Source organism: Phacochoerus africanus, chromosome 1 (assembly GCF_016906955.1).
Source record: "Phacochoerus africanus isolate WHEZ1 chromosome 1, ROS_Pafr_v1, whole genome shotgun sequence".
NCBI classification, from domain to species: Eukaryota; Metazoa; Chordata; class Mammalia; order Artiodactyla; family Suidae; genus Phacochoerus; species Phacochoerus africanus.
This window is the reverse complement of record NC_062544.1, coordinates 174,840,481-174,866,651: the sequence shown is the minus strand read 5'-3', so window position 1 is coordinate 174,866,651 and position 26,171 is coordinate 174,840,481.

The following is a 26,171-nucleotide window of genomic DNA, read 5'->3' as shown; positions in this document are numbered from 1 at the left end:
CCAAAAAAAGCAAATTAGAGGTTAATATCTTTGATGAATATAGACATGAAAATTCTCAACAAAATTTTAGCCAACTGAGTCCATATAAAAAATATCATATACCACGACCAAATGTGATTCATCCCAAGTTCACAAGGATGGTTCAACATATGCAAATCAATCAACATCATACACATTAACAAAAGAAAAGTCAAAAACCACATGACCATCTCAATAGATGCAGAAAAAGCATTTGACAAAATCCAACATCCATTCATGATAAAAAAAAAAAAGTCTTACCAAAGTGGGTATAAAGGGAACATATCTTAACATAATAAAAGCCATTTGTATCAAACCCACAGCCAATATAATACTCAATGGAGAAAAGCTGAAAGCCTTCCCACTAAAATCTGGAACCAGACAGGGATGCCCACTCTCACCACTTTCATTCAACATAGTATTGGAAGTCCTAGCCACAGCAATAAGACAAAAGAAATAAAAGGTATCCAAATTGGAAGAGAGGAGGTAAAATTGTCACTGTATGCAGATGACATGATACTATATAGAGAAAACCCTAAGGACTCCACACATTAATATCGTTAAAATGGCCATAGTACCCAAAGCAATCTACAGATTCAATGCAACCCTATCAAATTATCCATGATATTCTTCAAAGAACTAGAAGAAACAATCCAAAAATTTATATGGAACAATAAAAGATCCATAACTGCCAAAGCAATCCTGAGGAACAAAAACCAAGCAGGAGGCATAACTCTTCCAAACTTCAGACAATATCACAAAGCTACAGTAATCAAGACAGTGTTGTACTGGTACCAGAACAGGCATACAAATCAATGGAACAAAACAGAGAACCCAGAAATAAACCCAGTCACATATGATCAGTTAATTATCAAAAAAGGAGGCAAGAACATAAAATGGGAAAAAGTCTCTTCAGGAAGTGGTGCTGGGAAAACTGGACAGCTGCATGTAAATCAGTGAAACTGGAACACACCCTCACACCATGCACAAAAATAAACTAAAAATGGTTTAAAGACCTAAACATAAGACCAAATACCATAGTACTCCTAGAAGAGAATGTAGGCAAAACATTCTCTGACATCCATTGTACAAATGTTTTCTTAGGTCAGACTGCCAAAGAAATAGAAATAAAAACAAAAATAAACCAATGGGACCTAATCAAACTTACAAGGTTTTGCACAGCAAAGGAAACCATTAAAAAAAAGACAACCTACAGAATGGGAGAAAATAGTTTCAAATGATGCAACTGACAAGGGCTTAATCTCCAAAATATACAAACAACTGATACAACTCAACATAAAAACAAACAAGCAAACCAATTGAAAAATGGTCAGAAGACCTGAATAGACATTTCTCCAAAGACATGCAGATGGCCAATAGGAACATGAAAAAAATGTTCAACATCACTGATTATTAGAGAAATGAAAATCAAAACTACAATGAGGTACCACTTCACACTGGTCAGAATGGCCATCATTAGTAAGTCTACCAATAACAAATGCTAAAGAGGGTGTGGAGAAAAGAAAATCCTCCTCCACTGTGGGTGGGAATGTAAATTGGTTCAACCACTATGGAAAACAGTATGGAGGTACCTCAGAAAACCAAATGTAGAACGGCCATATGATCTAGCAAGCCCACTGCTGGGCATATATCCAGACACAGCTTTAACTGAAAAAGCTACATGTACAGCTATGTTCCTTGCAGCACAATTCACAATAGCCAAGACAAAGAAACAACCTAAATGTCCATCGACAGATGAATGGATACAGAAGATGTGGTACATATACACAATGGTACTACTCGGTCACAAAAAAGAATGCATAATGCCATTTGCAGCAACATGTATAGAACTAGAGACTCTTACACTAAGTTAAGTAAGTCAAAAAGAGCAAGACAAATACCATATGATATCACTTATATCTGGAATCTAATATACAGCACAAATGAACCTATATACAGAAAAGAAACAAATTTGCAGACATGGAAAACAGACTTGTGGTTGCCAAGGGGGGAGGGGTAGAGAGTGGGATGGACTGGGAGTCTGAGGTTAGTAGATGCAAACTATTGCATTTGAAGTGGATAAGCAGTGAGATCCTGCTGTATATAGTATAGGAAATTCTATCCAATCACTTGTGATGGAACATGGTGGAGGATAATGTGAGAAAAAGACTGCATATATATATATATATATATATATATATATATATATATGTATATATGTGTGTGTGTGTGTGTGTGTGTGTGTATGTATATGTATAACTGGGCCACTTTACTGCACAGCAGAATTTGACAAAACATTGTAAGTCAACTATAATAAAAAATCTTAAAATAAAAAATAAAATTTCCTAAAAAGCAGTTTCATAAATGCCTTCGATTTGCATAAATGCCCTAAATTTTGCCTAAAGAAAACTACAAATGAGTAGCATTTTTATAACCTCCCCCATTCCAATTGCATTCAGATTTAATGACTACTGGTTATCTTAGTTCACCCAGGCTGCTATAACAAAATACCACCATAAGCAGAAGAAATTTATTTCTTATAGTTCTTACCGGACATCCAAGATCAAGGTGACAGAATAGTTAGGTGAGGGCTCTCTCCTGGGTTATAGAGCACCAACCTGTCTCTATAACATTATGTGGTAGAAGGGAGTAGGGAGTTCTGTGGGGAACTCTTTTATAATGAATACTGATACCATTTATGAGGACTCAACTTTCATTTTATGACCTAATAATCTCCCAAAGGCCCACCTACTAATACCATCACTTTCAGGGATTAGGATCTCTCATTATATGAATTGTGTGTGTGTAATGTTGGGACAAGGGGAGAATGACACAAACATCCATTCCACAGCACTGGTTATCCCATTACATTAGATCAGAAAGGGTGTGGGCAGTACATTGGTAAAGGGATGAAAGATTAAGAAGAAATAACTAACAGCTAACAATTAATAGTGTTTAAATTGCTATACAAATACTTCTATTATGTTTTTCTTCCACAAACTCTCCTTCAAATGGTTGCCATGTAAACTGGGATTTAGAAGACTGAAGCCCTTGAGATCCACGATATTTTTGGTTAAGACCATGCATTTTAGTCATTTGTTTCAGAGTAGTGCTAACCTCATTCAAATAGCAGCTGGCAACTGTCCTTGGAGATGCTGTCCTTGAAGTAATTGGTTAAAGAAGGCAGAGAAAGTAAGCCCTGAAAAATGAATAGGAGTAGACAATTTCTCAGTGATTACTGTAAAATAGTTATGATAGCTTTTTATATTTGAATGAAAGAATCACAGTAGGTCAAGGATAGAATATGTTTTAAGCAGGGTTATCAAAATGTGTGTGTGTGTGTGTGTGTGTGTGTGTGTGTGTGTGTGTGATGTGTGGTGTGGTGTGGGTGTGGCTTTGCATACATATATATGAAAATGGAAAAAAAAATAATTCCGGAAGCTTGGAATCAAGAGGAAGAGTTATAGCAGGAGATTGTTGATAGATTCAATTCTACTATTTAAAATCTTCGGAGTTCCCATCGTGGCTCAGTGGTTAACGAATCCGACTAGGAACGATGAGTTTGCGGGTTCGATCCCTGGCGTTGTTCAGAGGGTTAAGGATCCAGCGTTGCCATGAGCTGTGGTGTAGGTTGCAGACACAGCTTGGATCCCACGTTGCTGTGGCTGTGGTATAGGCCAGCGGCTGCGGCTCCAACTAGACCCCTAGCCTGGGAACCTCCATATGCTGCAGGAGCGGCCCTAGAAATGGCAAAAAGACAAAAAATATAAATAAATAAATAAATAAATAAATAAATAAATAAAATATTGCCAAATGAGGCATTGGCAGTGTTTTAATCATTGAGATTTAAAATGTGAATTATCTCCAATCCTCCCTTAAAGTAATTTACAAGTTATCGTCTACTTACTTTCCTCCTTTACTTTGTATAGCCAGCCTCTCTGTCCATGCTCTACTCCTGCAGACAGAGCATTTTCCAAATCTATGAGCTTTTTCTACACAACTCACAGGACTCTGCCTAAACTAAAATTTTATCACAGAATCAAGGATTCTCAAAATTTCAAGGACATGGAGTTTTGGTCATGGTGCAGAGGACATGAATCTGACTAGTATCCATGAGGACGCAGGTTCAATCCCTGGCCTCACTCAGTGGGTTAAGGATCCAGTGTTGCCATGGTATAGGTCATGAATGTGGCTTGGATCCCATGTTGCTACAGCTATGGCATAGGCCAGTGGCTACAGCTTTGATTCAGCCCTAGCCTGGGAACCTCCATATGCCATGGGTGTAGCCCTAAAAAAAAAAAAAAAAAAAAAAAAAGACAAAAAATAATTTTCAAGGACATGAAAAGGCATCTAAATAAACCCATAGTACAAATTCTCTCTAGACTAGAGCATTCTTGACTGACAGCCACCTTGTCTCAGCAAAACAATTGCAACAAAAGGGGCAAGGGAGCAAGCTCTAGTTCATGTGCCGCCTGTGCTACCTGCTAACTGGATAACCATGAAAAAAACACTTGACTATTCACTTAAATAAAAATAAAAACATTATCTATTTAAATAGACCCATCTGAAAAACTCTTTATGACTTCTGAAAAATCTATAAAATGTGCTATATAATTTAATTTATTCTTTATTATTTCACCACTCAACCTACTCCATTTCTATTTATCTCTGGTTATTATGTCTTCTTTTCTCCCTTAGAAATGGGCAAAGATGTTTCCTTAAAGCTTCACCTTGAATGACAGAACAGTCTACTGGTATTGTTGACCCTGGATATCATTTGGAATAGATGGATGGCCATGTCAGTAAGATCAGTAGTTACAACATCAGTAAGGAGCAATGTGTTTTAGATAATAGCAAGCTGTTAGTTCAAAGTCTTGTTAGAACATTACCAGTTGTGCCAATTCAATCTCTTAGTTCCTGATTTCTTCCAGCCAAGGCCTAGACCTCGTACAATTAAGTATACAAGTTTGAGGTATGGTATAATAAAACTGCTGCTTTAAAGGGGACACAACTAAATTTGGACTGCTTTATTGAAGGCTGCTCAAATTCTGCAGTACTCCATTTTTCATAACATTAGGATGTACATATGGTAGACACTTCCTTCTAAGCTCATATCCTTTATTTGCTGGATATGGAGACCTTCTCTAGTCATTTGGTGGTGATTTTTTTACCCCAAACTTTCCTCCAAAAGACCCTCCCCATTCCTCATCTCAATGTTCAACTCCCCCTGCACTCCCAAACTAAGACTTTCACCCCTGTTATAGCACAGACATTCTTACACTGTGGTAAACCATTTTTCTTGCCCATCTTTCCTAATGAGTCATAACCTCCTTAGATGTTTGATAAAATAATGAGTGAATGAGGTAAAGAACAAAGTAATCATTAAGCAAATGGCAATAGAAAGAATACTTCTGTTTTTCCCTCTGTTGTGTTATATTTTTAATACTTTCTGTGTCTTCCAGATAGGAGAATATTACTGGTCTTTATTGCTCAATCAAGAAATCTAAATTTATTAGATGCAAACTATTACATTTAGAATGGATAAGCAATGAGCTCCTACTGCATAGCACAGGGAATTATATCCAATCTCTTGGGATAGACCATGATGGAAGATAACGTAAGAAAAGGAATATATAGGAGTTCCCACCATGGCTCAGTGGTTAACAAATCCAACTAGGAACCATGAGGTTGCGGGTTCGATCCCTGGCCTATCTCAGTGGGTTAAGGATCCAGCATTGCAGTGAGCTGTGGTGTACATCAGAGACGCAGCTCGGATCCCACGTTGCTGTAGCTCTGGTGAAGGCTGGCAGCTACAGCTCCAATTAGACCCCTAGCCTGGGAACCTCCATATGCTGTGGGAGTGGCCCTAGAAAAGGCAAAGATACAAAAAGAAAAAAGGAAGAAAAAAAATGAATATATATATACACACACACACACTTATATGTATACGACCGTGCTTTATAGCAGAAACTGGCACAATACTGTAAATCAGCTATACTTTAATAAAAAAATTTAAAATGACTAATTTATTGTTCATTTTATTTTAATATAGTATTTCAGTACAAATACAAACTCAGAAAAAGTCTAAGTTTATAGATGTGTTATGTGGGGAAGCATTCAAGATGCTCACAGTTGGAAAGTGACCTTTGTTTCTAGAAATGGCTGATTGTTGAAGAGAGATACCCTAGTGCCACATTTATAAAAGATTATAAAATCCTTAGCATAAATGTATTGAATAGGCCTGAACTATCTAATTTAATGAAAGGTTTGGAGAAAAAGTCATATTTATAATTGAATAAATATGGATAAATTATGTTTATACATGATGTTCATAATAAAATAAACATGCATAACAAAAGGAATTTTTACATTTTATTAAAATATAAAACATAAAAATATTGGAATTATCAGCCTATGCTTCCAACCCCTGAGGGCTTTTTTTCATTCTTTGGTATTTCTAGAGCATTGGTAGAAAATTATAATCTATAAAGGGAAGGAAATATAGTTGTAAGAGCAAATGGAGTACAAGCAATTGACACATCCAAGTAAGCTGATACAGTATATGATTACAAAAGATTACCTTACTCCTCTTTCTTATCTGTTTTCCCTCCTGAATTTATTTATTTATTTTTTGCTTTTTAGGGCCGCACCTGCAGCATATGGAGGTTCCCAGGCTAGGGATCAAATCAGAGCTACAGCTGCAAGCCTACACCACAGCCACAGAAATGCCAGATCCAAGCCACGTCTGCAACATACACTACAGCTCATGGCAATGCCAGATCCTTAGCCCACTGAGCGAGGCCAGGGATCAAACCCGCAACATCGTGGCTCATATTTGGATTCATTCCTGCTGAGCCACGACAGGAACTCCCCTCCTGAACTTAAACCTGGGATCGACTTATTCCATAGATACACTTTCCTTCACTATAATGCAGGCACTGACCAGGCAGTGAAAGTATAAAGATAAATGTGACAGGGCTGCTTCCCTGGAGGAGTTTTCAGACAAGTCAGGAGTGATGGGCATGCATCCAAGTGGCACAAGGGTTATGACGCAGTGAGGCCCAAGAAAGAGAGCAGTCAGAACAGTCTTCCTGAAGCAAATACCCATGCGTTATACTTGGGGATTTTAAAATTGAACAAATTGGGAAAAACATGAATTCTAAAGTATGCCCCAGAGAAATCTTTTCCGAGTTCTCAACACTTTCTGTGTATAAATATTCAATAGTTGATCTGTTGCAGATAGGATTCTGTAAATAAATTCAGACATGACCTTCATTTGCTATGTGCTATGTCAGGAATAACGAAGCTCCTGCAGCCACTGAGAGCTCCTGGTTCCATAATAGCAGCAACACTGGCTTCTTAGAAAAGCCACACACCACTGACAGAAGGGATTTTGAACACTTGAATATTTGTTTTAAAGCCATGGCAACCCTAAAACAATTGTAGAAATAGAAGGTTTGAATTTGTGTCATATTTTAAATGTCTGGTATTCTGAATTTACACACAAGAAATCTTTAAAAATTCAATATGTTAGAAGGAAAAGACAATTTATTTGAATTTGGACATAAAAGAACTCATAAAATGAATTATGTTGAAAGGGAAAAACATTATCCTTAATATTATACTTAAGAATTATGATCTTAAATGGCCAAAGTACCCGTTGTCAGCGAGTCATTGAATAATTTCAAATTGAATAGGATTGTTTATTTGCTTTGTCATCTGAAGGCATTTATAATTCTTTGCCAAAAAAAAAAATTCAGCCATTCAGACACTAGGAAATATCAAGGGTTTTTCTAGATTTTATTCCATACCTTGATATGAGCCATGAATAAGACAAATTACTACATTAATGAATAGATTTTTACTTCACTGGAAATAATATATAGATCTTTCAGCCCTTAATTTTTACAGACTGTGGCCAATGCCTCAAAACATGAGTTACCGAAAAACATTTCTGAGTTTTCACTAATCTATTTAGAAACAGCAGTATTATGCTTTCATGGCTGAAACTAAAAACTGAAATAAATTTCCTTTGCACATCTTTTCTCTAGGATTTAATACCTTGCTATTTAATATTAGTTCAGTGACCTTTCCTGTCTTATTTATTCACATCTGAAAGAGTGAATTCTTAAACAGAATAAAAAGGCAGTATTTGTTTATCTTTAAAATAGAAGAAAAGGAAAAAGCCATAAATTTCTCTTTATGTTTTCTTGTCAACAGCCAAAATGTATGCATGTCATTTAGCTCCATAAGGGAATTATATATTGTTCAGAGCACTATGTACAAAGATTTTATTATTATTAATGATTTGACATCACAAAGATTAATGTATTATTATTAGAAAATCAATTGCTTGAAATAAATTTAGAAAATTATTCAATTGAAAAATGATTGAGGCTGCATCTAAATAAAATATCTAAGGACTAATGAATCATGAATTATAATTTTTAAGTCAAAATGTATTGTTTTACATTCCCATATACTCCTAACAACAAGATCAGCTCTAGGAATTAATAAGGAGAAGTTCTTTTTCTATAACTAGTACTGCCAAACACTTAGAAATTTAGGTTTTAATACTAACATGTTCATGGGAACTTTCTACATCTTAACTGAAGAATCACTGTCAAATCTGGGCTTTTGCATTTGCTAATTTCATTGGAAGCACCAACCATTGGAATACTCTTTTCAATAGACTGATCAAAAAGCATCTGCTTTTAACAACAAAGGTTTTATTTTGTTTGTTTCATTATTATATGGTGACGAGTTTTGTTACTCTGATCCCTCACTACAACTGTCATCATTAAATGTGACCAATAATACACATATGCATGCTTTTGCAAACTAAATCTATGGCAGTCTTAAAATCAACTCAAGACAGATGCTTTCCTAATCAGAGTCTCCTAAATCATGAATTTCAGGCAATTCTTTGAATACTGTTGGTATATATACACAATGGAATACTACTCAGCCACAAAAACTAACAAAATAATGCCATTTGCAGCAACATGGATCAAACTAGAGACTCTCAAACTAACTGAAGTAAGTCATAAAGAGAAAGACAAATGCCATATGATATCACTTATATCTGGAATCTAATATATGGCACAAATGAACTTTTCCACAGAAAAGAAAATCATGGACTTAGAGAATAGACTTGTGGTTGCCAAGGGGGAGAGGGAGGGAGTGGGATGGATTAGGAGCTTGGGGTTTATAGATGTAGACTATTGCATTTGGAATGGATTAGCAATGAGATCCTGCTGTGCATCATGGGGAACTATGTCTAGTCATTGACAGAACATGATAATGTGAGAAAAAAGAACGTATGCATATATGTGTAACTGGGTCATTTTGCTGTACAGTAGGAAAAAAAATAATGTATTGGGGAAATAAAAAATAGCTAAAAAGAAAGAATACTCTTGGCTTTTTTTGTTGAATCTCAAGTGACTGGCACATAGTTTTGATAAACAGATGTTTGTGAAATTAAAAAATAACATCTGACTAGTCATATCAACAAAAAGTATGAAGAATCATTCAGAGTTCTAAAGAAATGTGGAAAAACAGAAGACCCTGAATATCCAAAGCAATCCTGAGAAAGAAAGCCAGAGCAGAAGGAATCAGGCTCCCTGACTTCAGACTGTACCACAAAGCTACAGTAATCAAAACAGTATGGTACTGGCACAAAAACAGAAATATATATCAATGGAACAGGATAGAAAGCCCAGAAATGAGCCCATGTATCTATGGTCAACTAATCTATGACAAAGAAGGCAATCTATATAATGGAGAAAATATAGTCTCTTCAATAAGAGGTACTGGGAAAACTGGACAGCTACATGTCAAAGAATGAAATTAGAACACTCTCCAAGACCATATACAAAAATAAACTGAAAATGGATTAAAAACCTAAATGTTAATACCACATATTATAAAACTCTTGGAGGAAAACACTGGCAAAATACTCAGTGACATAAACTGCAGCAATATCTTTTCAGATCCATCTCCTAGAGTAATAAAAATAAAAACAAAAATAAGCAAATGGGAACTAATTAAGCTTAACATCTTTTTTACAGCAAAGGAAACCACAAATGAAATGAAAAGACAACCCAAAGAATGGGAGAAAATATTTGCAGTTGATGCAACTGACAAGGATTTAATACCCAAAATATACAAACAGCTCATACAGCTCAATATCAAAAAAAAAAAATCAAAAGTTGGGCAGAAGATCTAAATAGACGTTTTTGCAAAGAAGACATATAGGCATATGAAAAGATGTTCAACATCATTAATCATAAGAGAAATGCATATCAAAACTACAATGAAATATCACCTCACACCAGTTAGAATGGCCAACATCAAAAAGTCTACAAATAGGAGTTCCTGTCGTGGCTCAGCAGTTAACAAATCCAACAAGGAACCATGAGGTTGCAGGTTTGATCCTTGGCTTTGCTCAGTGGGTTAAGGATCTGGCATTGCTGTGAGCTGTGGTGTAGGTCGCAGACGCAGCTTGGATCCCAGTGTTGCTGTGGCTCTGGTGTAGGCCATGGCTACAGCTCCAATTAGACCCCCAGCCTGGGAACCTCCATAAGCTGTGGGAGCAGCCCTAGAAAGGCAAAAAGACCAAAAAAAAAAGTCTACAAATAATAAATGCTGGAGAGGGTGTAGAGAAAAAGGAACACTTCTACACTATTGACAGGAATGTAAATTGGTAAAGCCACTGTGGAGAACAGTATAGAGGTTCCTTAAAAAACTAAAAATAGAACTACCATAAGATCTAGCAGTCTTAGTCTTGAGCATATATCCAGAGAAAAACATAATTCAAAAAGATACATGCATGCCAATATTCTTCCAAGCAATATTTTCAATAGCCAAGACACAGATGTAACCTAAATGTCCATCGACAGGTGAATGAATAAAAAATAGGTGGTATATTTATACAATGGAATGTTACTCAGCCATAAAAAAGAATGAAATATGTCATTTGCAACAACATGGGTGGACCTAAAGATTATCATACTAAGCAAAATAAGCCAGAAAGAGAAGACAAATATCATATGAAATCACTCACATGAGGAATCTAAAAAAAATGATACAAAGGAATTTATGTACAAGACAGAAACAGACCCATAGACATAGAAAAGAAACTTATGAAAAAAAAAAAAAGACAAAAAAAAATGGAGTTCCCGTCGTGGCGCAGTGGTTAACGAATCCGACTAGGAACCATGAGGTTGCGGGTTCGGTCCCTGCCCTTGCTCAGTGGGTTAACGATCCGGCATTGCCGTGAGCTGTGGTGTAGGTTGCAGACGCGGCTCGGATCCTGCGTTGCTGTGGCTCTGGTGTAGGCTAGTGGCTACAGCTCCGATTAGACCCCTAGCCTGGGAACCTCCATATGCCGAGGGAGCGGCCCTAGAAAAGACAAAAAAAAAGAAAATAAACTTATGGTTAACAAAGAGGAATGTGGGAGAGGGATAAATTAGGAGTTTGAGATTAACATATACACAATACTATATCTAAAATATATAACAAAGCATATTGAATAGTACAGGGAACTATACTCAGTGATTTGTAATAACCTGTAAGGGAAAAGAACCTGCAAAAAATACATACACACACACATACACACACACACACACACACATATATATCTGAATCATTTTGCTGTATGCCTGAAACTAATGCATTGTAAATCAATTACATTTCAATTTAAAAAATGAAGGAAAAGCTAAAAAAAATTAAAATAAGGTTAGGGTTACTGCTACCTGCCCTTCCTCTGAATTTCTATGCCACTTGTCTAGAAAGCACATAAGAAGCCTTGTACTGCCTTAAATGAGATAGTTTTTTTTCTTTTCTTCTCTTTCCTTTCTTTTAAAATCTGATACATCTATTAACCCCAAGCTTCCAATCCATCCCACTCCCTCCCCCTCCCCCTTGGCAACCACAAATCTATTCTCCAAATTGGAATGGATTAACAATGATATCCTTCTGTGTAGCACTGGGAACTATGCCTAGTCACTTATGATGGAGCATGATAATGTGAGAAAAAAGAATGTATACATGTATGTAACTGGGTCACCATGCTGTACAGTAGAAAAAATATATATTAGGGAAAGGTTATCTTAATTAAAAAATATGCTCTTTGGAGTTCCCATCATGGCGCAGTGGTTAAGAATCTGACTAGGAACCATGAGGTTGCGGGTTCGATCCCTGCCCTTGCTCAGTGGGTTAAGGATCCGACGTTGCCGTGAGCTGTGGTGTAGGTTGCAGACGCGGCTTGGATCCCGCATTGCTGTGGCTCTGGCGTAGGCCGGAGGCTACAGCTCCGATTCGACCCCTAGCCTGGGAACCTCCATATGCTGCGGGAGTGGCCCAAAGAAATAGCAAAAAGAGACCAAAAAAAAATGCTCTTAGAAAAGTAAAAAAAAAAAATAAGTAAAAAAGAATTACCTATAATTCATAAAAGAAAAAAATAAAAATAAATAAAACCTGATATATGCCATTTCTTTAAACAGGCTTTAAACACCTGGAGAAGAGAAGCTCTGTCACATGTTTCTTTATATTTTCAAACATTCTATAGAGCACTAAGTTCAAAAAAAAAATTCAGGTTGAAACATAAAGTTCTACTTTCCATAGTATACTTATTCTTTTATAATCATATAGTATTTAAATTCTTATAATAAGGATAATCTATTCACTAAGTCTACTGAATCCATGTGTATATTATGATAAGATTTTAAAGATATTTGGAGATAGAAATTATTTTCAAGAGGAAATTCTTGGATCATAGTATAAGAGTTCCTCCCCCTCCATTCTCAAAATTAAGTTATATGTCTTTCCTGGCCAAATGCGTCTTGGGATCTAAAGACTTTGAGTTCACTCTGGCATAAGGAACTAGTGTGGGAATTTATCCAAGCATCAGGAAAAGGACAAAGACAAAGAATGGAAAGCAACTGATACTAGGAAGGAAGATCTTGCCACCTAGGAGTTCTAAGGCAAAGCTGTCATCAGCCTCTTAAGAATGTGGTGAGTTTTCCTGATCTTAGAAAGACCAACAAAAAGTTCATGGGAGAACTACATTTTTCCTACAGTTGAGGTTTAGAGGAACACAACAAAGAGGCTTTGTCAGGTTCCTCAAAAGGCAATTAACAGCCTGCCTAACCCTAAAACATAAGGCCACAGGGATGGAAACCACTCCTCCACATCCCACCACCTTTGGAATCCCACAGTTTTAAACAGCCCCATAGCTAGACCTGAGCTATAATAAGTCAATAAAGAAAAATTACATCTGAAAGAGGCCATCAGCCAAAAAGACTCCCAGAACAAATACCCAATAAAACAGAACTGCTGGAAGAGAGAAGTTAATCCTAAGCAAAAAAATAATAAGAGCACCAAAAGAGATTCCAAAATTTGAGCACTTCTAACTTCCTCCACCACATTCCATGCCACCATTCTTTCTTGTGAGTATTATTTCAGTACCTCCTATTGCTATCTTATTGTATCTTTTCACATAAGCCAGATTTTTCTACTGAAAAAGCAAGTCAAGAGAGGAGGTGTTGCGGAAGATTTTGGCAGCAGAGTCTTGGTTTATAAATCTCCCAAGACTCTTCATTAAAACAGAGAGAGCAACTAGGAAAACACAAAGAGCCACAGATAACTCCTCTAACAAACCTATGTGACAAAATATCCCCACAAATCACAAAGTATAGGGAGAAAATAAAACCATAGAAATCTATGTAGTATCAGCATTTGTGGAGAAGGAAGTGGAGAAAAGCACATAGGCTTCTGTTAGCCCTAAGCATGGAAGTCCTAAAATCATGAATAAGTACCCTCTGGGAAGTACAGTGGGCCAATCTAAGAGTTACAGTGGAAACTTTTTAAATTCACAGTGAGTGAAGAAAACTATAAGGCACTGTACTAGAATGATGCTGGAACAGTCTGGGCCTTATAAACTCTTGACACTGGCAAATCAGTTCTTCCTTTTAAAAGAAAACCCCACACTATTAAAAAAAATTAATTTTGGTAGGATATAAATTGAATAAGATAGGGAAATATGGATGAATAAAGAAGTCCATGGAACACTGTAAGAAGGAAACAAGGGAGATTGATTTCTGAAAATATGAGAACATATTTTAATCACTTTGGCAAAAATGACAGAAGGAATTTTTTTTTCTACCTTTTTAAAAACTTTATTGAAGAATAGTTGATTTACAATGTTGTGAGAGCCTCCTTGCCTGCCTGCTTGAACCTCTCACAAGCACCTTATCTTAATCTATTTCTTGCCTATCACTTTGTCTCTCACCAAATTTTTTCTGCACTGAGTCAAGAAGAACCTGAACCTCAGTGAGTCCAGACACCAGTCTGATTGATCAAGACGGTGGAGGAGTAAGACATCATGCTTAATTTCCCCCACAAACAAATCAAAAAAACACATCTACACGTAGAATGATTTGCAGAGAACATCTACTGAAAGCTGGCAGAAGAACTTAAACCTCCAAAAAGGACAAGAAACCCTCCACATAACTGGGTAAAACAAAAGAGGGAAAAAAAGAGAGAGAGAAAAGGAATCAGGACAATGGGACTAGCATCCCTGAGAGGGAGCTATGAAAGAGAATAGGAACACACAACCTGGGAAGCCATCTAACCCACAGGGAAATCAGCAGAGATGGAGGGACCTCAAAGTCACTGAGAAAAGCGCAGCAGCTGGACTGAGGAGGACAAAGCAGAGTGAGAGCTGTACAAATCATCTGCACCACCACCCTGGACACCACAGCCTCAGATGCTTGGGTGGGGGCTGGGCATTGAGAGTCAGGCTCTGGAGGTCAGTTCCAGAGAGAAGACTAGAACTGACTGTATGGAGACAGCCTGAGGGGCTAGGGAGTGGTGTGCCACAAGCTGGGGAGCAGAACACCATAGCCAAGGGAATTCAGGAGGTGGTCTGGGCCAGGGAGAAGCAAGGAGCCTTTTTGGGGAGGGCAAGAGGAGGAGGAGTGGACTGCCATAGGAATCTCCTTCACTAAACACCTGTGGACTCTCAGAGGGCAGGATGCTTCTGGCGTAGACTACCAGTGGCGAGAGGCCTCCTGCTTGGGCTATAGAAGACTGGGCACTTCTTGTGCAGACTATGAGTGGCTGAGCACCTCTTTTGTGGGCTAAGGGCAGCATGGGGCTAAGCACTACACAATGCCTCTTGCATGATCTACAGGCGGTGGAGACAAACCACCACAGTTATCTCAGAAACCAGAGGGAGGTGTGAACTGCCATCACTAGGGATCTGTGAACAGGATCCACCTGCAGCCCCAGTCACCACAGAGGTAAGCAAAAAAGAGGGCACTGCAACTGAGCACCACCTGTTGTTGGTCCCACTCCCCTGGGAATACACCTTCCCTGCTGCTGCCACTGCCAAACACTGTAAGCAGTCCCCACACATGCTTGATCGCTGTCACTTCCCAGGACCCTGCAACTAGGAGCAGCCTGTGCAGCACCTCCTGCATGAGCTAAACAGGATAGGGTCTTCTTGCATGGACTACAGGCAGTGGTGGCAAACCATTGCAGTTATCTCTGACTCCAGAGGTGGGCATGGCCTGCCACCACTAGGGATCTGAGAACAGGCACCACTTGTGGTGTCAATCACCATAGAGGAGGGCATTGTAACCACCACCCATTGTTGCTCTCACTCCCCTGGGAATGCCCACACCCTGCCAATGCCACTGCCAAATGCTCCAGGCACCAACTAAATCTGCCTGAGGCTCAATACCACATCCTAGCACCCTGCAACTAGGAGTAGCCTGTGCCACCTTCCTGCAGGTCCTTGCTACTGTCAACAGCACAGCAACCAGGAATTAACTACTAGCCCTACCCATTGCTTCCTTCTTCCTGGAAACATACTCAGCACCCTGGGGATAACAGTGTATTCACACCAAAGAGACAGCAAACATCCAAACTCCCACACTGAAAATAAATAGTAACCACCCACAAAATACTAAGGGGTGCTCTTGCATAGAAATAGCCCTCCAAGACTACAGTTTGGTTTCCCTAAACTCACAGAAAAAGAAAAATATAAGCAAAATGCAGGCACTTAGGAACCAGTCCCAGTTAAAAGAACAGGAGAATTCACCTGAAAGAACAAACAATGAAACAAACCTTTGCAATCTAAAAGACATGGAGTTCAAAAAGGAGATAGTGAAAATACTGAAGGAATTAAGGGTGAATATGAAATAATTAAGAGTGAATATAAACAATAATGCATATTACTTTAGAAAGGAACTAGAAAATATAAGGAGGAACCAAGAAAAATTAGAAAATTCACTTGCAGAGATACAAACTGAGCTAAAGGCACCAAAGAGCAGAATGAATAATGCAGAGGAACAAATTAGTGACTTGGAAGATAGAATATTGGAAATCACCCAATCAGGATAGCAGACAGAAAACCAAATGAAAAAACATGAAAGCAATAAAAGAGACCTATAGGATGACATAAAGCAGGCCAATCTATGCATAAGAGGAGTTCCAGAAGGAGAAGATAAAGAAAAGGGGATTGAATATATATTTGAAGAAATTGTGTCTGAAAACTTTCCAAATCTAAAAGAAACAGATATAAAGATAGAGGAAGCAAAGAGAATCCCAAACAAGTTGAACCCAAACAGGCCCACACCAAGACATATTATAATAAAAATGGCAAAAGTTAAAGAGAGGATTCTAAAGGCAGCAAAGAAACACAAAACATTAATTATAAGGGAACTCCCATACAATTTTTCTACAGAAACACTACAGGCCAGAAGAGAGTGGAAAGATACATTCAAAGTTCTAAAAGGGAAAAATCTGCAGTCTAGAATACTCTACCCAGCAAGGATATCATTTAAAATAGGAGAAATCAAGAATTTCTCCAACAAACAAGAGCTAAAAGAGTACAGCAACACTAAACTCATTCTAAAAGAAATATTGAAAGATCTTCTCTAAATAAAAAAAAAAAAACTAAGAAGAAATAGGACTGAGGAAATCACAATGGAAAGCAATCACTTAAATAAGCCAGTATTTTGCAAATTTGGGATTAATAGATGCAAACTATTGCCTTTGGAATGAATAAGCAAAGGGGTCCTGCTGTATAGCACTGGGAACTATGTCTAGTCACTCATGATCAAGCATGATAATGTGAGAAAAAAGAATGTATACATGTATGTGTAGCTGGGTCATCTTTTTGTACAGTATAAAACTGACAGAACACTGTAAACCAGGTATAATCGGAAAAAAATAGAAATCATTATAAATGAAAAAAAAATTTTTAATTAAAAAAAATAAGCCAGTATACAGAGGTAAGAGGGGGAGGGACTATTGTAACAGGAACAGCAAAAGGACAAACATGAAGATGTTAAAAAAGGACTTCAAGGAGGTCCCATCGTGGCTCAGTAGCTAAGGAATCTGACTAGGAACCATGAGGTTGCAGGTTCGATCCCTGGCCTTGCTCAGTGGGTTAAGGATCCAGTGTTGCCGTGAGCTGTGGTATAGGTCACAGACATGGCTTGGATCCTGCGTTGCTGTGGTTCTGGTGTAAGCCAGTGGCTACAGCTCCGATTTGACCCCTAGCCTGGGAACCTCCATATGCCACGGGAGTGGCCCAAGAAGTGGCAAAAAGACAAATAAAAAAAAAAGGGACTTCAAAATCATAGAATGTGGGGAAGCAAAATAAGAAAATCTAGACTCTTTTCTTTTTAATAATGTGTTTGAGTCTATATGACTACCAGACTAAAACAAACAGATATAGGAAGGGGGTAACTTACTTAAAAAAAAAAAAAAAAACAGGACAACCACAAATCAAAATCAAACTTTACATTCACAAAAACTAAAAAGAAAAGTACATAAGCATAAAATAAGTGGAAACCATCCAACCAAAAAAAAGAAAGGAACAAAGGAGAAAAACTTTCCCTGAAAAAGACACGTGCAGCTGCATCTTATTGCAGCACTATTCACAATAGCCAAAACATGGAAACAAACTAAATGTCCATTGACAGATGAATGGATTAAGAAGATGTGGTGTATATATACACAATGGAATACTACTCAGTCATTAAAAAGAACAAAATAATGCCATTTGCAGCAACAGGGATGGAACTAGAGACTCTCATACTAAGTGAAGTAAGTCAGAAAGAGAAAGACAAATATCATATGATATCACTCATATCTGGAATCTAGTATGTGGCACAAATGAAACTTTTCACAGAAAAGAAAATCATAGACTTGGAGAACAGACTTGTGGTTGCCAAGGGGGAGAGGGAGGGAGTGGGATGCACTGGGAATCTGGGATTAATAGATGCAAACTCTTGCATTTGGAATGGATAAGCAATGATATCCTGCTGTATAGCACTGGGAACTATATCTAGTCATTTGTGATGGAGCATGATGGAGGATAATGTGAGAAAAAGAATGTGTGTGTATATGTGTGTGTGTGTGTGTGTGTGTGTGTGTGACTGGGTCACTTAGCTGTACAGTAGAAAACTGACAGAACAATGTAAACCAAATATAACAGAAAAAAATTAAAATCATTAAAAAATTTGTTAGTTTCTGCTATACATATATATTTGTGTATACACACACACACACACACACACACATATCCATTCCCATATAGGTTATCAAAGAATATTGAGTAGATTTCCCTGTGCTATACAGCAGGTCCCCATTGACTATCCATTCCATATACAATAGTGTGCATATGCCATCCCAAACTCCCAGTCCTTCTCTGCCGCCTATCATTACCTTTTGATAAGCACAGATTTTAAGTCTGTGAGGACAGAAGGAATATTTTAACAAGGAGTCAGCAAGCTATAGCAAACTACAAACAAGGCAAATGGATCATTTGGACTGTTTTTTTCTATGACCCAAAAGGTAAGAATGGGAAGATGAAGATGGAGGAGGAGTAGAAGGAGGAGACAAATGTCTTATGGAGCCAGCAAAGCATAATATATTTACTATTTAGCCCTTTATATAAAACTTTACCAACACTTGCTCTAGCATAATGGAACTAGAAATGCTGTGTTGAATACTCATTCTCCTCAAAGTAGATGAAAGATAGGCAATATAAAAGCATCAAAGTAAAGCTGTTTTGAGGGGAAAAAAAGAGCGAATAGTGTTTCTACATACATATCCACATAATAGCTTAAAACTGTCAGTAAACTTAAAGCCTAATAATTCAAAATAATAAAGAAAAATTTTAAATTATCAAAATTATAAAAGAAAAATATAGGTTAGAATATCTTACAGTCAGAAAAAAAGTTGTTACAGAAAGGAAAATTTTGCAAACAGAAGTGACAAATTCCAGGATGAATTAGACATGAACCAAAAATGATTTCATAAATGAAGACTAAGGATGAACACAAAAGTGAATAAATAACTCTGAGAGTTATTTAAGAATTATTACAGAAAAAGAAGATACAAGATATACGGATATAGAGCACGCAGTGAAAATTCTAACATCACTATAATGGGAGTCCCAGAAATGAATAGTACAGAGATAAATTTGGAAGATACAATGGCTGAGAATTTTATTAAACTGAGGAACAACATCAAGCCACAAATCAATAAGCACTGAAAAGGGAAACAAAATAAAGACAAATATTTCTAGGTTCATCATAGTAAACCTGCTGAAAACTCCCAAAGAAAAGGAGGAAGAAGATCCTAGGCAGAGGAACAAAGGAGAAAGTATAGGGCAGCACTAAAGGTAAATATATGGATACATTTAAATCAACATAATTAATTTTATAGGTTATAAAATGTATACTGAATCAAAATGCATAAAACTATAACACCAAAGATTAGTGGATGTAAAGAGTTTTTAAGTGGCTAAGATTATCAGAAAAAAAATGGTAGAAATAAGAAATTATATTGGAGTTCCCAGTGTGGCTCAGCAGTTGGTGAACCCAACTAGCATCCATGAGGATGGGGGTTCTATCTCTGGCCTCACTCAGTGGGTTAAGGATCCAGCATTGTTGTGAGCTGTGGTGTAGGTAGCAGACGCGCTGGGATCCAGCATTGCTAAGGCTGTGGCATAGGCCGGCAGCTCTAGCTCCAATTCATCCCCTACCCTGGGAACCTCCATATGCCAAAGTGAGGCCCTAAAAGACAAAAAGCCAAAAAAAAATTATAGTAGTCTGAAATAAGTCAATGATATATGTAGAGAGGTTTAGATTAACAACTGAAGGAAAAAAAAAGCATGTATAACTGAAAAGTTAATAGAGGTTGCAATTGAATAATAAGATATGTTTGATCAAAAAACGTTGAAGAAAAGTAGTTTTAATGGAATATAAAACAAGTGAGTCAAATAGAAAACAAATAGTAAAATCATAAATATAAATCCAAATAGATCAAAACTACACTAAATATAAAATACATGATTTTTTTTGTCTTACTGAGTTTTAATAAAAGTTAGTAGCGTTTTCACTGCCGGGACAATGAAAAGATCACAGAGCACTTTAACTCCACTTATACTCACTTTATTTGTCTTTGATCCTATTGTGTATTTCAATGTCATTTTTGTGTGTTTCAAACAGACTATTTACTTTTAAAATATTTAAATAGTTAATATTCATTAGATTTATCCCCATTTCTTTTAGTGAATCCTGGGATAATTTTTCTTCTGCCTGAAGAATATTCTTTAATATTTTCTTAATGTATGCTTGCTTATAATGAGTTCTCTTAAGTTTTTGTTTTCTAAAAATATTTTACATTGACTTTTTTTGCCATGCCTATGGCATATGGATGTTCCTGGGCCAGGGACTGAACCAATCCACTGCAGTAACACTGCCAGATCCTTAACCTGCTGCACCACAAGAGAACTCCTATAGCCTTTATTCTAAAGGAAAATTTCACTTACAGAATTCTAGGTTGACAGTTACTTTCCATCAACACTTAAAATACATTCATTTATTCCTTGAGTTTTCCCTTTTTGTTGAGATACTATCTGCCAGTGTTATCATTGTCCCTTTGAAGGTTGTATGTTCATTTTCTCAGGATGCTTTTAAGGTTTTCTCTTTATTGCTTTTGTCACATTCTTTCTTCACCCTCCTTGTGAAACTCTAATTTATATATGTAATTTTCCATATCACTTACAGTATTCTCTGTATATTTTATCTGTATCTATAATCTAGGCTATAGATTCCCTTTGACTCACATTTTAGTTCACTAATTCTCTGTTCAGATGCGTTCAATCTTCTGTTACACCCACTTTTCGATTTCTTAATTTTATATTTTAATTTTCTTAATTTTAATTTTATATTTTTAATTTTAGATTTTTCATTTCAACATACATCTTGAATGTTTTTGTCTTGTCATTGTTTCTCTTAATATATTAACAACACATGTTTTTTTAGTGTTTTTGTCTTTTGTCTTTTTAGGGCCACACCCATGGCATGTGGACGTTCCCAGCCTAGGGGTCTAATCGGAGCTGTTGCTGCCAGCCTATGCCAGAGCCACAACAATGCCAGATCCAGGCCATGTGTGCAACCTACACATCTCATGGCAACACTGGATCCATAACCCACTGAAGCGAGGCCAGGGATCAAACCCACAACCTCATAGTTCCTAGTCAGATTCATTTCTGTTGCACCATGACCAGAACTCCAACAACACTTATTTTAAAGTCAATGTCTGTTAAGTCCAATAACTGCATCTCCTGTGAATCTACTCCTACTCTTGTTTTAAGATACAAATTTAAATAGGCACACATGAGTGTGTGTGTGTGTGTGTATCTCATATATAAATTATAGGAGACAAGAATCTGGATATATATAAAGCAAAAACAGAAATATATATTATTAATTTTGTTCATGTGTAGTTATTTTTTACTGACTACTCGATATTGGTTTAAAAATGGAGAAAATTTTAAGTTCTGAGTAATGATATCTTCCAGCAGAGAAAATTACTTTTTCTTCTGGGAAGCAGTTGAGATACGAACAGATCACCTTAATTTGTTAAAGCCTGAGCTATTTCAAGCCTGTGCTTTAGTCACTGTTAGGGTTGTTCTTTTGTTTATTCTTATTCCTTTAGAAATTAAAAAGCTATATGTTGTTAGGATCTCACCTCTTGGGGAGCCCTAAAGTCACTTTTCTTTGATTTTTGTTTTGTTTTTGTTTTTTTGGGGGGGGATTAAACACAATTTTTTTATTACTCAACGAATTTATTACATTTATAGTTTACAATGATCATCACAATCCAATTTTATAGGATTTACATCCCACACCACCAGTGCATCCCCCAACTCCCCAAACTGTTTCCTTTGGAAACATGAGCTTTTTCAAAGTCTGTGAGTCAGTATCTGTTCTGCAAAGAAGTCCATTCTGTCCTTATTTCAGATTCCACATGTTAGTGATAGCATTTGATGTTGGTGTGTCATTGTATGGCTGACTTCACTTAGCATGATAATTTCTAGGTCCATCCATGTTGCTAAAAATGCTGGTATTTCGTTCCTTTTAATGGTTGAGTAATATTCCATTGTGTATATGTCCTACATTTTCTTTATCCACTCTTTTGTCAATGGGCATTTAGGTTGTTTCCATGTCTTGGCTATTGAAAATAGTGCTGCAATGAACATCAGAGTACATGTGTCTTTGCGAGTCATGGTTTTCTCTGGATAGATGCCCAGGAGTGGGATTGCTAGATCAAATGGCAGTTCTATTTTTAGTTTTCTGAGGAATCTCCATATTGTTTTTCACAGTGGTTGTACCAATTAATTTATTTATTATTTTATTTATTATTTACTTAATAATAACAATGGGGTTAGAGGCAGCTGTGTGCCTGGGGGAACTTTAGGCAGCCTGTTTACTAATGGGAAGGACTGTGATCCCACCTGGATTGTTGTTTGGCCTGGGGCTTCTCAGCACTGATGGGTGGGACCTGATTTTCCCTAAATGGCCACCTCCAGAGAAACGCACACTGATGAAGATTCCCAAGAGGTTTGCTTCCACTTTCCTTCCCCCACAACAAGCCACATTCACCCCTGTTTTCCCAGGAGGTCCACCAAGTACTGCATCCAGATCCGATCCAGATTCCCACAGAGACCCTGCTTTGCCCTGGGACCCAGTGCACGTGAAAGTCTGTGCACCTTCCAAGAATGGGGTGTCCACTTCCCCCAGTCCCATGGAGCTCATGCGCACAAACCTTCAATGCCAGATGCTCTGGGGGCTCTTTCTCCCAGTGCCAGATCCTCACATGTAGGGGTTTGATGTGGGGCTCAGAACTCTCACTGCTGGAGGTGAGACTCTGTGATACAGGTACTTTCCAGTCTGTGGATCTTCCCACCCAGGAGGTATGGGATTGCCTATATCATGTAATCATCCCTCCAACCTCTTGATGTGGCCTCCTTTTTGTCTTCTGGAGTAGGATATCTTTTTGAAAGTTTCCGGTCCATTTGGTTGAAGATTGCTCAGCATTTGGTTGTCAATTTTATTGTTTTTAGGAGAGAAGTTGAGCTCCAGTCCTTCTATTCCACCATCTTAATCCTATCTCATTACTCTACTAGTTAGGAGCTCAGTTCCATCAAAATGGTGATGTTTGTTCACTCCTTTCTGATGTGAAGATCATTGACCTGGGCAGAGATGACAGGGTTCCATAAGGAAAGTCCAGGCTTGAGCCAATTCATGGCAATATAAAACTGTCAAAACAAATCCAGACTTAAGTAACAGAGACTTTATTCAAAAAGACTATTGCAACAGAACCTGAGGAATGCTCTGATCACAAGATCCAAAGGCATCTCAAAATCAAGCAGAAAAGACTTGTTTTCAGTCTCTACACGGATTAAATCATGAGCTACTGCAGCTGTCAACCAGCAACACTGCCTGAGCAGAGTTCAGAGTGAAAATCAGGAGCGAAGCACTCTGTGTTCTGGGAAAACTGGAAGAATTGGTCTTCAGATAGCCAGATATTTTTAGGAGATTTTATGTGCCAAATTCTTACATCTCCTCATATCTTGAAAAACACTAAAATCCTTCCTGGTGATGTCTGCTCCTTGTGACTGGTAGCAACCTTCACTTTTGTTTTACCTTGCTCTCTGGGAATGCCCTAAGCTCCCAAGCTGTTCAACCTCCTAACTACTGATTTCTGATCAGTTAATTGCATAGGTGCTATTTTGAGTTGAAAGTGCTTGGAGAGGAGTTCCCATCATGGCTTAGCAGTTAATGAACCCAACTAATACCCACGAAGACATGGTTTCAATCTCTGGCCTTGCTCAGTGGACTGGGGATCTGGCATGGCCGTGAACTGTGGTGTAGGTCGCAGATAGAGCTAGGATCCCATGTTGCTGTGGCTGTGCTGTAGGACGGCAGCTACAGCTCTGATTTGACTCCTAGCCTGGGAACCTCCATATGCTGCAGGTAGAGCCCTAAAAAGACTAAAAATTTAAAAAATAATAGAAAGAAAGTGCTTGGGGAGAAAATACAGCATTTAAATCTGACCTCTCTGTGTTTTTGCTCTTTCCAGAATCCTGGCCCCTAAATCATCACTCCCTTGGTAGCTCTCTGATGCTTTCAAACAAATGTTTTATAAGAATCCATGTTTTGTAGGTCCTTTTGGTGAGAGATTTAGTCTGTAATCAGATAATCTGCTATTGTGGGAAGAATACATGCACTATAAACACATATTAACTGTTAAATGAAAAATAATATGATATAACAATATTTTATCTTTAAAAACAGAATAAATCATAATTTTAGATAACAATAACAAAAGAAGATGAATGACTGGGGACATCTTCCATGGGTAGAAGAGATATAAAATTAACACGTAAATAATTTCTTCTGTTTAAAGAGATATAAAAATAACATGTAAATAATTTCTTCTGTTTAAAGAGATATAAAAATAATTTTTGGACATTGAATGCAAAAAATCTGCTAATCCAATACAGGCAGAAAAGGAGGGGAAAAGACCATTTAAACGCAAAAGAAATCACAAAGTAAGAGGTTAGAAGTAAATTCAAGCATAAGTTATAATGTAAAAAGACTAAAGTCACTTCTTAGGTATAAAAAGCTAAGTTGACAAATAAAAATGACTCTAATTCTAACAAGATGATAAACAAAAATAACTGGAAATTATCCTTCTAAAACATCCAAAATCAACGATAAAATTTTAAAGTTGTTAAAAATATTTTAACACGTTATCAAGCTCATATTTATGAAATTAAAATCCACAAATTACAGAAATAAAACCAGAAAAAATAAGCAGAGGTTAAAAAAAATGAGCTGCTGTTGTTCTTAATCAGTCTGATAATCTAGATTGATGTCCATCTGATGCAGGCAATAAGAATTATGACCCTTAAAAACATGAAATTGAAAATGGGAACTCCCCATAAAGTTTGCACTTCTGAGTAAAAGATGAGACTGTATAAATATCCACTCACTATCTCATCTATCTCTGCTGAAAGCTCTGACTGAAAAAAAAAAAAATCTCCTGGCTGAGAAATAATTGCGAATAATTGATATGCTCCACTGTATAAATTTAAGGTATACAGCATGATGGTTTGATTTTCACATTTTGTGACATGATTACCACACTAGGTTTACTTAACATCCATCATCTCATACAGATAAATAAAAAGGAACAAAAATTACACTGGTGATGAAAACTTTTAGGATTTACTCTTCAATGTTTTATTTTTTTAAACTAGACTTAATGACAGATTTTAATTTTTTTCACATTCATTGTAACATCATAAAAACTAAATAAATTTGGGATTCATCATCAAAATTAGAAAAATAATAATAAATCAAAAAACAATGAAAATGTGAAATCAATAATACAAATTCCTAAATTATTTTTTAAATAATTATATAGCAATTTTATTGTCTGAATTTATATGACAAAGATAGAACAGTTCATATCTGACATCTTTTTTGTTGTTATTTCCTTCTGTGTTAATCTGTTACTATCTCAACTCTCTAATGGGAGAATTATATCTAATTATTTTTAAATGAAAAAATAAACAAAGTCAAGGCAGATTCTTTGAAAACATAAAATTTATTGATTAATCTGATCAAGAAAAACAAAAGAGGCAAATGTACATATGAGTTTAGAAATGAGAATGGTGACACAACCACAGACAAAGGAATGTGAAAATACTTATCAGAAAACATTGTTATGTGGAAGATGTGCCCAAGATGACAGAGTAAATGACTCTGAGT